The sequence below is a fragment of the Stenella coeruleoalba genome, assembly GCF_951394435.1.
Source record: "Stenella coeruleoalba genome assembly, chromosome: 10".
NCBI lineage: Eukaryota > Metazoa > Chordata > Mammalia > Artiodactyla > Delphinidae > Stenella > Stenella coeruleoalba.
The window spans coordinates 10,869,766-10,886,035 of NC_137156.1; the positions used below are offsets into that span (position 1 = coordinate 10,869,766).

The window sequence follows — 16,270 nt, forward strand, 5'->3', positions numbered from 1 at the left end:
CAGATTCATTTTATCTTTTATGTGTTACTGAAAATCCAAACTTTACAACAGAGCGATATGTTAATGCAGAGAATTTATTAGTTGAGGCCACAAGCCTGGATCCTTCCGAAAGAACACATCAGATAAAGCCACATCAGGATATTACTTTTGATAATAAATGTGCAGACCGGACCGTCCCTACGCCCATCTGTAAAGCTGGGTGGGATATTGTGGGCATCCCCCCTCCATCCTTCCACACCCCCAACACACTTTTTATCCTGAAAGCACATCCTCACTTGGTGGAATAGAAAATGTGGAAAGTGTTAGGACTGAAGCTGCAAATTCAGATAAAAATGCCTTGGTGTGTGTAGCTTATTCTTAAGTAAATAACATACCTGAAGGTATCTGAAAATTATCTTTTTTTCATAAACATATGGTTTTGTTGGCTCTGCCTCAAGGCAAACAACCATGAGACAGATAGTACAGAGTTCCTATTAGATGATTTGCCGTAACAAGATAGACTAATTAGCTCTTTCCTAAGAGTTCGGTTTGATGTTGGAGAGCCCGTGAGAGCCGTGGAAGCTGAGGGGAGAGAGGGATGTTACTGAGGAGGGGTGCCAAACAGAACTGGGTGGGACACGAAGGGAGACATGCTGAAGACAAACTAAGCAATGTTCTGCGTTAGGAAGAGGCATAAAGGGCTCCCCTGGTGGCGCAGTGGTTGAGAGTCCGCCTGCCGATGCAGGGGACACGGGTTCGTGCCCCGGTCCAGGAAGATCCCACATGCCGCAGGGCGGCTGGGCCGGTGAGCCATGGCCGCTGAGCCTGCGCATCCGGAGCCTGTGCTCCGCAGCGGGAGAGGCCACAGCTGTGAGAGGCCCGCGTACCGAGAAAAAAAAAAAAAAGATGCATAAAGACAGATGGCCAAGAGGCGCATGAAGAGCTGTTCAACATCACGAATTATTAGAGAAATGCAAGTCAAAACTACAATGAGGTACCACCTCACACGGTCAGAATGGCCATCATCAAAAAATCTACAAACAATAAATGCTGGAGAGGGTGTGGAGAAAAGGGAACACTCTTGCACTGTTGGTGGGAATGTAAATTGATACAGCCACCATGGAGAACAGTATGGAGGTTCCTTAAAAAACTAAAAATAGAACTACCATACGACCCAGAAATCCCACTACTGGGCACATACCCAGAGAAAACCATAATTCAAAAAGACACATGCACCCCAATGTTCATTGCAGCACTATTTACAATAGCCAGGACATGGAAGCAACCTAAATGTCCAATGACAGATGAATGGATAAAGAAGACATGGTGCATATATACAATGGAATATCAGCCATAAAAAGGAACGAAATTGAGTCACTTGTAGAGACTGGATGGACCTAGAGACTGTCATACAGAGTGATGTAAGTCAGAAAGAGAAAAACAAGTATCGTATATTAACGCATGTATGTGGAATCTGGAAAAATGATACAGATGAACCAGTTTGCAAGGCAGAAATAGAAACACAGATGTAGGGAACAGTGTATGGACACCAAGGGGGGAAAGCGGGGGCGGGGAGTGAGGTGAATTGGGAGATTGGGATTGACATATATACACTACTATGTATAAAATGGATAACTAATAAGAAAAAAAAAAGAGGCGTAAAGAGCTAACATTTGGAATCTGAAACCATTTCATTCTTGACTTGCTCACTTGCAAATAACCCAATAAAAACGTATAGGCTTCTTAAAGGCAAAGATTGTGTCTTAGCAATTTCCGCATGTCTAGTGCTTAATATAGAACCAAGCACATTGTTATCACTCCTTAAATGTTTATTGTTTTTAAGTAAATGAACGAATGCTTAATGCACGCATATATATGTTTCTCTACCAGAGAAAAAGATTTCCTTTTTTTCTTTAGGTTGATGCATTCCATGGTATTATATATGAAATGAGATGCCCTTTTAATCTGCTCTGCATGAAACTGACCATTCTGAACAAAGACATTGGCCTTCTCTGAATTCTGATGCTCTTAGAAATTGAGATAAATATTTAACCATCCCTCCCTGTGCCCTTGTGGATCTGTGTGGAATCCTTGAGCTGGCTAATTGAACATTAAGTGTATAAGTTAAACTACTCATCTCTCAGTAACAGAGGAGGATAAACTTAGTACAAAAAGAACATTCTTCTTCCTCACCTGTGAACATAAAGCAAAACAAAAATCTGCAAGTGTATTTTGAGATAGGTTTATGAGGAGCTTTGACATATGCATATGAATTTGATGATGAAGTTTTGACATTTGTACAACTACACACTCATAAAGTTGTATCAGAAACTCTTTAAAAAACAACCACCACCATACATACATTTTGCTGTTTTTCTGGAAAAAAAAAAATAGGTACTCCTAATCCATGGAGTTTCCATTCACAGAAAAAGCTGTCAGGAAAGAAAACGTCAGCCATAGAAAGGCATTCTATTAGGGAAATGAACCAAATCAGAAAAGGAGAACACTATTCGCAATTTAACCAGCCAAGTTAAACATGACACGATTAGAGCCAATCTTTGGGGACCAAGTTAGTGGTAATTGTGCCTTATTTAACTTGGCCAATTAAAGGCTGAACTCTTTTCTAAATTGGCTATTTTCAAAGCAATCACACCTTTGCACTCAGAATTTTTTTCAGCTTGCCATTTTTAATTTAGTATTTGACTGCTTAATAGATGTATGTGTACGTGGACCCGTGACTAAATATTTGCACATAATACAAAATTAATATGCATTTGTATTGGGCAGAATGAAGGATTTCTTATTATATTAGGCTTTTAAACCAGATCAGGGTCATATATGTTTTTACATGTCCAATAATTTCCAACATCTGAAGAAAGTAAGCTGTGAAATATATTGCCTAAGGGTAGATTCCTAGAAAATAACTATTATAACTTGGAAAAAAGAATAACCTAAGGAATGAGGGTTTCAATATGTAGAAAAAGTAGAGAAGAGGACAAAGTGTTGGTTTTTCTACCAACCATAAGTGCATCTTCATTTACTTTGTACCATGAGTCAGTTAATATTTATTGAAGGCTCTGTGCAGAGAACTGCTCTTGACTAGATGATTCCAACCAAAGCCCCAGAAATTATCCCTGACTCAAGAAGCATCTACTCTTAAAAAAAAAAAAAAAGGAAGAAAAGACCCAAATTGTGTGGGAGCATAAATACAAAGACTGAAAGCTCGAATCAGCTTCTCAGCTTTCTACACTGGGATAAAAGTATTCATATACGTTAGTGTTAAGACTCAAGACTCAGAAAAGGAGAAAAGAAAACAGTTGAGGGGGGCTTCCCTGGTGGCGCAGTGGTTGAGAGTCCGCCTGCCGATGCAGCGGACACGGGATCGTGCCCCGGTCCGAGAAGATCCCACGTGCCGCAGAGCGGCTGGGCCATGTGAGCCATGGCCGCTGAGCCTGCGCGTCCGGAGCCTGTGCTCCGCAACGGGAGAGGCCACAACAGTGAGAGGCCCGCGTACCGCAAAAAAAAAAAAAAAGAAAACAGTTGAGGGGAGGAGGTCCTCATAGCTCTATGAATTGAGACTGACGGAATTAGTCAAAAAAAGTTTTTCTGGGGAAATCTAGTGGAATAAGCACTGGAAGAAGAGTAAGAGGCTCTGAAATGAAAGTAAATGACTGAAAGTCAGCTTTGTAGAACAAAACACGGTAGGTGCTCTACACTAAAACAAATCTATCTTCCCAATGCCTTTAGGAATTAAGGACATATGTATTTTTACATAAAGTGTGGATCCAAATACGTAGACTAGAGTAGACTTGACTTTTCAAGATGTAAAACCATTTTCTGCCTAACAGAATGAGTAGTTGCTTAAGAATTTCAATACCATGTTGTATGCATTCTGGTTAATTTTACAGCCAGCTTTTCTACACACACTTTCCATTCTTTGTGGAGATGGAAACCTTAACGCTGTCACCTATTTTGATCAACAGGAGGAACTGATGACAAAGAGAGGTAATCGGAGTGCAGGGTAAAGTTAGGGCAGAAGTAAAATGAAAACTCGTACCCCGAGGCCACATGGTGGGGCTTGGTGAGGTGAGCTGGAAGGAACACTGGATCCTTGGCTTCTAGAAAAAATGAGCACAAGGCTCTTTCCTTGCTTCCCTCGGGTTGGGGGTGGGGTGGAGAGAACTTCACCCCCCCAAAGGAGGTGTCATTGTCTTTGGTCACATTTTGTGACACTTGATTGGCTGACATGGTGGTGGGTGTAGTGGCTGGAGGCGTCGCGTGTTAAAAGATGCGTCTGTCCCCTGTTCGGCTCCTCTGACGTCATCCCTCTCTTACTATCGATTTTAGATGCTCTTTCTTTCCCCACGGAGTAGACTCCTGGCTGGCTTAAGAAAGCCTGGGGCCGAAGACCTAGGCCAGCATGGTTCAAGTGTTGGCCGGGGTTCCTGCTTACTCTCTGGCTCTCTCTGGACATTTGAACTGGCCTTTCTTCTCTTTATAGTGATACAGTCTGAAGGCTTATGTTTGGGGAAAAGAACAAAGGACAGCAGGCCTCTGTCTGCTATGATCCTAGGTAGAGCTCACTGAGACAGGATCTGGTCCAGCCCTTAGAGGTGCATTGTAGTTTAGAGGCTGAAATCCCAGCTAAAAACAAAGTGTTGTTTAACTTTGCATATCATTTCTCTATGCACGTGTTTATTTTGGGGACCTTGTGTAGAGGTGAGTCTACTTGAGGACATAATTTGCATATTCTAAAACACAAACACTATCAACATACCCCGGTAAACTAGCATGATGATCATTCTTTAATGTCGCTCCCATCTATAGTCTCTAACAGGCATGGGCTCTACAAGTGTCTCCTACACCCTGCTCTGCAATCTTGAGTGAGGTGTTTTTCCAAAAGATTTTACTTTCAAAGTTAAAGCTCAATGGTTGATTAAAAAAGAACCTTGGCCTCTTACCATATGACATAGCACTTAACATTTGTTTTTTGGAGACACAGATTGAGCCCTGACTGCACGTAAGGTATTGTGAAGAGTGTTGAGTTACCCAAATCAACAAGTCATGGCTTCAGCCCTCAATCTGGGGAGAGGCAGATCTGTTTAAAAATGGTCCCTGGGACTTCCCTGATAACCCAGTGGTTAAGACTTTGCCTTCCAGTGCAGGGGGTGCGGGTTCGCTCCCCGGTCGGGGAGCTAAGGTCCCACATGCCTCACGGCCAAAAACCCAAAACATAAAACAGAAACAATATTGCAGCAAATTCAATAAAGACTTTAAAAATGGTCCAAAACAAAAAACTGTCCCTAAAAACAATCGTAAACAGATATACATGAGATAGTCAATACAAGAGACAGCACAGAGACGGAGATCATGAGTTGGTTGAAAAGAGATTCTCCGTAAGAGAATGAACTTTGTGACCAGTAAAGGGAAACATTGAAGAAAGGAAAAAACAGTGGAGAAAAGAAAAGATAATGGCACATAAAGGGAAATGATGTCAAATAAACAAAAGTATTGCCCTTTAAATCTTTCCATTCTGTTAAGAATTGGAGTGGAGTAATCATAAGAAGAGTACAGTAATTTTGTCTTTTTATTATGATGCATTGACATCTTGGGGCCATGCTGATCCTGGAGAGCCTGCCCCTCCCAGGACTAGCTAATTCCTAGAGATAGTAAAGGACTTTCCAGCCAGCTCACCTTTCATATGCAAACCAGCCACACCCCACACCCCCAGCCATCTCCTTTATGGCCCGCTATCACACTCTGGGCCGCTATCCCCTGCCTTAATCACCCCATGGCCAGTGCAATGGATGAAATGTTTGTGTCCCCCCAAAATTTATATCTTAAAATTCTAATCCCAGTGTGATGGTATTTGGAGGGGCTTTTGCGAGGTAGTTAGGTCATGTGTGTAGAGCTCTCATGAATGGCATGAGTGCCCTCATAAAAAAAGGCCACAGAGCTAGCTTCTTCTCTTCCTGTCAGGTGAGGACACAGTGAGAAGTTGCAGTCTGCTCTCACCAGCACCTGGCTGCGATGGCATCCCTCATCTCAGGCCTCCAGCGTCCAGAGCTGTGAGAAAGAAATGTTTGTTGTTTAAGCCACCCAGTCTATGGAATTCTTTTATAGCAGCCTGAACTAAGACAGCCAGGTACTAGGCAACTAGGGACAGCCCCTATGCCTCAGAGCCCGCTGAAATCATGCAAACTAGACAATCTAAAGCTTGTTTACCCTTCCTCATACATTCCTTCCCACAAAAACCACCATAAAGCCTTTGCCCACATTTCCCCTTGCTCTCTCTGCCTCCTGAGAGAGCTCCCCCCGCACCACCGTGTGCCCCCTCCTGCCCCACCCTGTTTCTTGGGAACTGTGAATAACAAGCTGTCTTTTCAATGGCAGTTACCTCCTGATCTGTTGCCCTCAGCTTACCTCAATAATAATAAAACCTACTTTTTAAAGCAGTGAGTTATATGTCAATGGAAGATTGTAAAAGGCCACCAGGAAAAGAAAACACAAAAAACTAAAATCTCAGCAGAGAAGGAAGAGTTTAAAAGTGCAGCTGGAGAAAGTGTGGGACAGAGGCCAGGTGGGAGATGCCTGAACAACACGGCCCCCTGTGTCAGCCACCGTGAGTGGAGGGAAAGACATTTGAAAAGTGCATCTTACGCTGCAGAGGCAAATTCAGCTTGTATACTTCTTTTCTTGCCTTTGTTTTGTGTGGTTTCATGTTAAGCACATTTCTATCCCTAACCTTGCAGTCAGGATGCTGGCAAGAGAGCTGGCAGGCATATTTGCACTGTATTTCAGATATCCCTGAAATTGCTAGGATAAAGAGAGGGTGGTAGTGGGCTAGAGAAGAGGACCCCAGCGGAGGGGAGAAGAATCCGCTGACAATGGAAGCTTCCTGCTACCTGTCACTCCACTCCACTAATGCTGTCTTCATCTACTGAAAAATTAAATCTAAGCATGCTACTCTCCTATTTTAAACACTCAGATGTCCACCGCTACAGTGTTCGGCATAGAAATATGTCCACGATTGAGTTGGATCCTACCTTTCCAGTACTTTCACCCAGTGAACCTTATTGAATGTTCAGTGTCATGGAATTTCTCACCACTTCTTGAACAGACCATGCTTTTGTAACCAGTGGAGCGCTAACTCAAGACCAACAGAGAAATGGGGAAGTAATCCGTTATTAAGAGATGGACAAACCCCTGCTTACGGAAAAGGCAGGGCTGTCTGATAACAGCATGATTGGAAAACATGGTTTCCTTTCAGGGCTGAATCTGCCCTCCCTTTCATCACAAATAGCTGACTTATGGCTTAAATCCTCAGGGGCACTTGAGAGAGAGAAGGATGTGGCCAGACCTGCAGAGCAGATGACAGATCCCCTTAAGTAGCTGCCTGGGCACAGCTAGTGGCCTTCTTTACCTACTCACTGGCCGAAAGGGGAAGAGAGAGCTAGCAAGACGGCCAGGCTGCCTAAACTGTTGATATTTGCAACAAGGAGGCTGGACATGCAGGAGTCAGGACTTGCCTACATGGCTCTTCTAGCGCAGTCAGCCTGCCCAGGGCTAAGGCACGGCTCAGGGAATGTCAAGTTCTGATTCATCGGATGCAGAAGGCATTTGTGTGTATAGTTCTCTTCCTCCAGTCCAAGTCTGGGAAGGATGAAAGTACTTCCTTTGAAACATGAGAAGAAAGAATCCAGAGTTTTTCCATTATCTTTAGTAAGTGGACTCTTCATTTTTTTAAATCTGCTTGCCCCCTTGGTCTCCTTCAGGATGGGAACCACATTATCCATCAATGCTTAACACAGCAGGTGGTTAGCAATAATAAATTTCCCTTTAGTGAGTAATAAACAAATGAGTAAATGAGGGATGAACAAATCCCAGGCAGTGAATGTACCTATATAAACCTTTATTTTTTTAATTTAATTTAATTTTATTTTTATTTATTTATTTATTTTGCAGTACGCGGGCCTCTCACTGTTGTGGCCTCTCCCGCCATGGAGCACAGGCTCCGGACGCGCAGGCTCAGCGGCCATGGCTCACGGTCCCAGCCGCTCCGCGGCATGTGGGATCTTCCCGGACCGGGGCACGAACCCACGTCCCCTGCATTGGCAGGCGGACTCTCAACCACTGCGCCACCAGGGAAGCCCCATAAACCTTTATATTTTTATTATAAAGTCCAAAAACATAAGCCATAACAATAAAGATTTCACATATATGATGTTGTTAAATCCTCAAAACAATCCTGGGGGGCTTCCCTGGTGGCACAGTGGTTGAGAGTCCGCCTGCCGATGCAGGGGATGCGGGTTCGTGCCCCAGTCCGGGAGGATCCCACATGCCGCGGAGCGGCTGGGCCCGTGAGCCATGGCCGCTGAGCCTGCGCGTCCGGAGCCTGTGCTCCGCAGCAGGAGAGGCCACAACAGTGACAGGCCCAGGTACCGCAAAAAAAAAAAAAAAAAATCCTGGGAAGGGAGGTTATTCTCATTTTTTCCTATGAGAAAACTGAGGATCAGAGAGAACATATTAACCACTTAAGTGCACGCAACTAGTGAGTGACAGCACTGGGACTGAGAGCCCAAACCTTCTGGTTCCAAGTAGACAATTCCAGAGCTGTCCGGTAAGTCTCATGGAGAAACTCATCACAGGAAGATAAGAAGAGAGCTAGAGGGGGAAGGACAGGAGTGTGGTTTTCAGATTTCGCTGTGCTTAAGAATGAATGGAGGTATGCTTCCATCAATATTCAAAGACACAAGTAATGCCTACGAGTCACTAAGAAAGAGACACAGAATTCAAAAGAATGAGGGGAGAAGATATGAAGATGTAGTAATAGAGAAAGATTCTCAACCTTTCTAGGAATCAGGGAAATGAAAATTGGATGGATGAGATGTTCTTACACCCAATATTGGTAAAAATTAAGAAGTTTGATAGTTTCAAGTGTTGGTGAGACTACGAGGAAATGAAATGGGTACCATTGTACACTCCTGATGGGAGTATAACATTGTGCAGCCACTTAGGAGGACCGTTGGCAGTTTCTATGAAAATTTAAAATGCATGTTCTTTATGACCCAGCGTGGTCTAGAAGGTGGATTCTGTGTATCTCAGGACATGTGCCAGACTCATTCAGTATCAGGGAAAGTACGGTAACTTCTATTTGTGTGCAACTGTACACCATCCTTTTAAATTTCGTGTTGAGAATCTATTTTTGCGGAGGGTGCCGTGGAGCACCGCCTCGATGCCCTTTCTAGCTGGTTCCCCAGATGGCAGGAAGGGTGACTGCCAAAGGCTCATGGCTGAGGGGCTCCTAGGGAATTGCCCTCGGCCCAGGGGAGCTGCTTTGCCCATCCTGGTCAGCCTGTGTCCGATGACTGGTCAAGCTGAGGGTAGAAAGACTAGCCCCTTACCTCAATTCTAAATAGCACTAAGGGGCCATCCAGCCCTGAACTCCAAGGACCAGCTGAGTGCTTGCTGGCAATGCATTGAGCTCACCTTCTCTCCCCAGTAACGTCCCAGCATGCACAGCTCAGAGCCTTGGTGTCTGTTTCCTGACCTAAGGAGGTTGTATAATGCACAAATGAATACAAAAGCACACACATATAATTTACAAATATTTAAATGCACATATATTTTGGTGAATGCTCAGAGATGTGCTTTACGGATAGGGTTGCCCTGTCTACCTAATATTCGTATGTTGAAGTCCTAACCCCTCTGCCCAGTCCCTCAGAATATAGTCTTGTTTAAAAATAGGGTAATTGTGGATATGATTAGTTAAGATGAGGTCATACTGGAGTAGGGTGGACCCCTAATCCAATATGACTGGTGTCCTTATAAAAGAGAAATGTAGCCACTGAGACACACACACAGGCAGAAGGCCCTGTGGAGGTTGAACTTGTGCAGTCACATGCTGAGGAGCTACCAGAGTCTAGGAGAGAGGCCTGGAAAAGGTCCTTCCCTGGCACCATCAGCCAGAGCACGGTCCTGCTGAGACCTAGATCTCGGACTTCTAGCCTCCAGAGACAATAGGTTCCGTTTTTTTAAGCCACTCGGTTTTGTTGTTGTTGTTGTTTTTGTCTTTTGTTACGGCAGCCCCTGTGAATGAATCCAGTGCCTGAGAGAAACAGTCACAAATATGCACAGGGATATATTCTTTGCAAATTCATAATAGTGAAGCAGAAAAAAAAAACAGTGTAAACAATGTAAATGTTTATCAGTTAACTGATCACAAATAAAATATAGCATATCCATGCTATGGGTATTTAACCTCAGTTTAAAAGCTTGTGGTAGGTTTCATTATATTGACATAAAACCTTCAGCAATCACTATTACTGAGTAAAGAAAGGGAGAAGTTGAATGACATGTGCAGGACAAAACCATTTAATTTATGTTTAAGAAATGCAAAAGAATACTCTATCCTTTGATACATCTGTCTGTGGATATGAATACACAGAACAATGACCAGAAGGATATGGTCGAAACTTTTGACACTGTTTGCCTCTGGGGTAAGGGTGAAGAACCGGGGCGTTGCTAAAGGGATTTTTCATCAGTAACATTTAACTTTTAATAAGAGAATATATTCACAAATTTTCTTTGTAATTAAAAATGAATAAAAACAAGCAAAAAAATCATCAAAGGGAATGTAATGTGGTATCCTAGAACAGAAGAAGGACAATAGGTAGAAACTAAGGTAATCCGAATAAACTCTGAGCTTTAGTTAATAATAATGTCTCTATACTGGTTCATTAATTATAATAAATGCACCATAGTAATGTAAGATATTAATACTAGTAGAAGCCATGTGCAGAGGGTTATATGGAAACTTAGTACTATCTGTTCAGTTTTTCTGTAAAATCTAAAATATAAGATCATTTCTAAAAAAACCCATGTAGAGCCCTTGAGTTAGAAGAATGCAGATTCCCAGGCCCCAGCTCTGGAGATTCTAATTCAGTAGGTCTAGGGGGAAGCCCAGTAATTTTTGTTCTTATTAAGCACCGTGAGGGGATTCTGGTACTTTGAGTTACTAGGGGCTAGAAAAAAAGAATCCAAGAAAATCCAACCATACCCATTGGGTTAACAAAGCTGGTACTTGAAGCCTTTTCCCAGGTTGGACTGGGAGTTAGGAAGGGAAAGAGGTGATGCGGAGCGTGTTTCTACTCTGGGGCGGCTGGTCCAGGAGAGCGGAACTCCCTGTCGTGAGGTTGGCCCCTGAGGGCCCCCGAGGACCTGACAGCCGATGGGCAGCCAGCCAGCGACGCAAGGAGCAGCCTCTGCCTTCCCATCACCACGCTTTGGCATATGGTTAGTTCTCCGGCTTTTAACTGTATTTTGAGAATATTGTTGTCAATAATTGATCCTCCCAATTAAAATGTTTTTCTTCCAGCTAGAATTTTTATGAGTGACCTGAAAACATGGCATATTTGGCTACCCTCCCACCTCCCCACTCAGGCACTCAATTTATCGTTCCGAGTTCTAGTTCCCTTAAGATAGTACACAAGCACGATCGTAACGGTTATTGTAACAGATGGTAGGTGTGCGTTAACGTGGCCTCCACCACTGGCTTGAGAGGACGCTGAGCTTCCTCATCTTGGTAAGCAAGGGTGTTTGGCCCCATATCGAGCATGTTATTCACTCATTCATTCATTCATTCATTCACTTATCCTCCCAGCGTTTGTGGAGAGGCTATCGTGTGTTCAGTACCCTGCTAGGCGCTGGTTTGCCGGCTGTGAAAAAGATGACAGATTTGTCCTTAATAAAACTGGTTATTGTTAGTTGGACTGAATTGCCCCTCCCAGTCTCTACAATCTGATGAATGAAGTCACAGTAAAGCTGATAAATTATTTCAGTTGGAAAATAAGACACTTCTGTGACAATGTTTAACACGGACGGACTCAATTACAAGAGCAGGCTTTTAGATATTCCTCAAAACAGCCTATCTTGAAGACAAAGATTTCCACTGTTCCTAATACCAGCATTAACCCTCCTGTTTCCAAGTCGGGTGAGCGCTAGCAGAACCTCCCCGCCAGCCTCCAGAATGGCGCAGCCCGATTTGCGGCCCTCATGGCCAGAGAGTGCCTGGGGGCACCGTTACCAACATCATCACACATATGGCTTTGGGGACCTCCAGCCCCATTTGGGGAGAAAACACTGAATACACAAGAACCTTTGCCTTTAAAGCACTTAGAATAAAAACATCATCTGTACTTTCACTCCTCACGCCCTTAAAACTGGAGGAAGTTGGTAACGAAAAATAAAGCCAGAAAACTAAGGGAGGAGGAAGCGTATTAGAATATTGACCTGAGGATCATTACAGATGCGGGGCACAGCTGGAGTCTATGTGAACTTTGCAGAAGCCTGGGTGTGGGAAGGAGAGAAGAGGAGGAATAACAGAAGGAGGAAGGTAGAAAAGGGGCAACAGGGCTGGAGTGGAAAGGGTGAAAGATGGACAAGGGGTAGCAGACGGAAAAGGGAGTGAGGGTCAGCACTTTTTGAGCACTGCAGTCACGTGGCAGGTAACGTACACACACCTCCCGTTTAATCTATACAACAGGCTTTGAGAAGAGAACACCAAAGTGCCCTGGGATGCACACTCAGGTGGCCTCCCTACCCGAGGCCACGGCCTTAACCGCTGCAGGCCCTGCCCTACCGAAAGGCAAAGAGGACAGCAGCTCAGCCCTCTTTCCGTGGGGGATGGGGCACCTGCGGGCAGGAGAACTCTGCAGTCCAAAGGGTCAGCTCCAGCCAGGTGTCTGTCAGGGACTTGCGATCGTGCCCCGTGGAGTCTGTGCAGGGACACTGCCTGGCCTCGTATTTTCCCAAAGGCTTTCACTTAGGAGAAGGGCCTCAGCTAGTCTACACAGCGAACCTTGTGCAAACTTGAAGAAGTCACCCCACTGGGTGGACCAGTTAGAAAAAGATGTCCCTTCCCTGGGGTCTGTGACTGCAGCCCCAGGCAGGACACAGGGTTCGGGGTACCCAGGGCTGGGCTCTGTTGTTCATGCACAAACTGTGCGGCCGTCTTTGGGGCTGGTAGGGCTCTGAACGAGGGAGCGAGCAGGGCCCAGGCATCCGTCTGGGTGGAAGGGCAGCTCGCGATTTCCCCACAATGTAGAAAGTAAACTGTGTCAGGCAGCAGCCGTCCTCTTTTAATATCGGGCATTGAATTACTCAAAAGAGCTTTGACTGGGAAGCTGGTTCTCAGCACTCCTATTAATTGAATAGCCAAAGCATAAATTGGCTTTCAAAAGGTAGTTAGAAATGCATTTTATCCTTTAAAAGGAAGGCAAAAAGATGAAGCGCCAACCACAAATCTTCCCAACGGAATTACTCAGGAAAGGTAGACAGTAGCAACAAATAGTAAAACCTTTGTATTGATAATATGCTCCTCTGTGAGGGGTTCAAAGCCTCTTCCTGTATGTTTAAATATACTCACGCCTCTCAACCTGCCTGCGACGTAGGGTGGGCAGGTGTTATTATCCCCATTATTACAAGAACTGATGCAGGAAAACGGAATGCCCGGCATGAGCTCATATAACACATCAGCATCTGAGAGAGATTAGAATGCAGCCTCCCGATGGCCATTCCAGACAAGATGGTGTTGCTGGAAAATGACACAAAGTGGCAGAGTAGCAGCCAGGGTTTAAGACCCACGTTGCTCACGAGTCTGTTTTGGATGACCATGTGCTTAGCAGCTGAAATGAATGGTGCTCCATTTATTATTATTGATAAACATCCCTGTGCCCACATCACGGAGACGTACTTCACTGCCTAGCCCGGCACAGGACTGATCGGCTTCCAGCAGAAGCAGGCAGGGCAGGGCTCAGGACCGCCAGGGTAAGCACGCGACAAATGCCTGAATGACTGATTGGGTGCTTGCCCGTTAATAACAATAAACATTTCTTTAGGAGTTTACTGTTTGCGGGGAACTGCGCTAAGCATTTCATCTTTCAAAACTCTTGTGACAACCTTGTGAGGAAAGTATCATTGCCCCCATCGCACACAGATGTCAGAGGACCCATCCAAGTCCGTGCAGCTGGTTAAAGGGCAAAGCTGAGACTTGCACTCAAAGGCCCCGCTGGACTCTAAAGACGGGGGTCTAAACCACTCTGCTGTGCTCCCTCTGACCAAAGTATGTCCAAAATTTAAACACCGATCCTTCTTCACACCCTTGCAAATGCCAACAAATTCTGCTGTGAATGAAATCAACTGGATTAGTCAGGGTTCTCTGGAGAGACAGAACCAACAGGATATATATAGACACATAGAAGAGTGTTGCCAAACCAGACCCGGGTCTGCCTGCCCCCTCGTGCAGTAAAGCCAATCTCCTGACACCAGATTGTTGTGAAGGAAAGCACAGTCTTTACTGCAAGGTGCTCAACATGGGGCCAAGCAAGAAGAACAGGCAACTCATGCTCAAAAGACCCAAACTCCCCAGTGGCTTTCAGGGAAGGGATTTTAAAGGGAAGGTTAGGGGTGTGTGTGGCAGGGAGACTGATCTGCTCGGCACAGCTCTCTGTTCAGTTGATGGTGAGGTAACAGGGTGATGTTTTGGGAATCTCAATTACCAGCTTTCTGGCTCCAATCATTCTGGGGTCTACGTGCTGGTGGTCAGCATGCAGTTAACTTCTTCCACCTGGTGGGGGGTTCAGTATCTACAAAACAGCTCAAGGACGTGGCTCAGAATATTATCTACAGCCCTCAAGGAGGAGCTAAATGTCCTTGACTGTGTTTTATGGCCAAACTGTTATTATTTTGTCTTGCTTAACTGTTTTACTTTGTTTCTGCATTTTCTTACTTCTCTGAGTAAATTTGCACTTTGGAACTTGGGGAAGACCTAGAAAGCTTTTCTACAAACAAGAGGCGAGGGACACGGGGGTCTGTCCCTAGGGAGGTCCTGCAGGGTCCTGCTTGGTTACAAGAGTTGATTTATCCAGGAATTGGCTCACGTGGTTATGGAGGCCAAGAAGTCCCATCTACGAGCTGGAGAACCAAGAAAGCGGTCCTGCAATTCTGTCTGAGTCCAGAGGCAAGGGAAACAGGAGAGCCAATGGTATAAGTTCCAGGCTGAGTCCAAGAAACCCCCAAACCAAGAGCATTGATGTCCAAAGGCGGGAGGAGGTTGATGTCTCAGCTCAAGCAGAGAGAGGGAATTTGCCCATCCTCCACCTTTTGTTCTGAGTCCTCAGCAGGTGGGATGATGCCCACGCAAACTGGTGAGGCAATCTGCTGTACCCAGTCTACCCATTCAAATGCGAGATACCCTCATAGACACACGCAGAAATAATGTTTACCAGCTCTCTGGGCCTCCCTTAACCCAGTCAAATTGACACAGAATATTAACCATCATATCAATTTAATTCCTAGCCAAGATTTTTGGGGAAATAGACTAGACTAGACTAGATAGTATCAGAGTGCATCTCAGGCAATAAAGGTAGTTATTGTTTTGTGAAACAGTTGTTTCAAATGTGTGTGTGTGCACATGCCTACTACTGGGTGGTGACATAAAGACTATTTATTGTGAGTCATTAAAGAAAAGCCCGAGAAGCACAGATTCAGGGTCCCCTCTGCCCCTCAGTTGCCTTAAGCTTCCCTTCTCCCCACTCACGGCCACTTCGAAAAGACCCCTGCATCTTGGAACGCACGTCGGTGGTATCGGTGATGTGTTTGCTAAAGATGGACAGCAAAAACTAGAAATCTTCCTTTCAGCTCCACTGGCCTCCTGGGTTTTTGTTTATTTCATCTTTTGAATTACATGTGGGCCTCACGTTGCAGGAGCTGGTGGTAGGGTCTCTGTGATCTGACACTGATGGGGCAAACCTGGAGTCCACCAGCAGCTCCTGTAGGGTCAAGGAGGAGCAAGAGAGGCTAAATAATTAATAATTCAATAACTGAGGCTTGGAGCAAGCTTGGAACTTGCAAGAGTGGAAGAACTTTTAAACCTCTCAACCAAGGCCATCAGGGGCACAGGATTTGTTGAGTGAATTTATATCTGAGTTAAGCCAGCTGAGAGCATGAAACACACTGTGAGTTTGAGTCAAAGGTGTGTAGAGTGTGCCCCAATACTCTCTCCCCCACTATAGGCATGTTTAGTGGTACATGGGGACCATCTGGCCCCTGGACTGCAACAGAGAAAGAAGCAGAAGGTCCCACTGGGAGGAGGGTCTGTAAGGGGACACTCCTACCCCCCAATCCCATTTTCAGAGTCCCCGTGGTGGCAGTAGGGAAAGAAATGTGAATATACCAATAATGGACAGAGGCTGGGATGGGAAAACAGCTAGCTGAGCGCAGTACTTTCCCT

The 16,270-nt window shown here is 44.9% G+C and overlaps 1 long non-coding RNA gene across 1 annotated transcript in view; it reads left to right on the top strand.

The window, feature by feature from the left end:
* LOC307193302 overlaps window positions 1-16,270 on the top strand; it is a 174,093-nt gene that overhangs the window by 103,065 nt on the left and 54,758 nt on the right. The gene's annotated exons all lie outside the window — the stretch shown is intronic.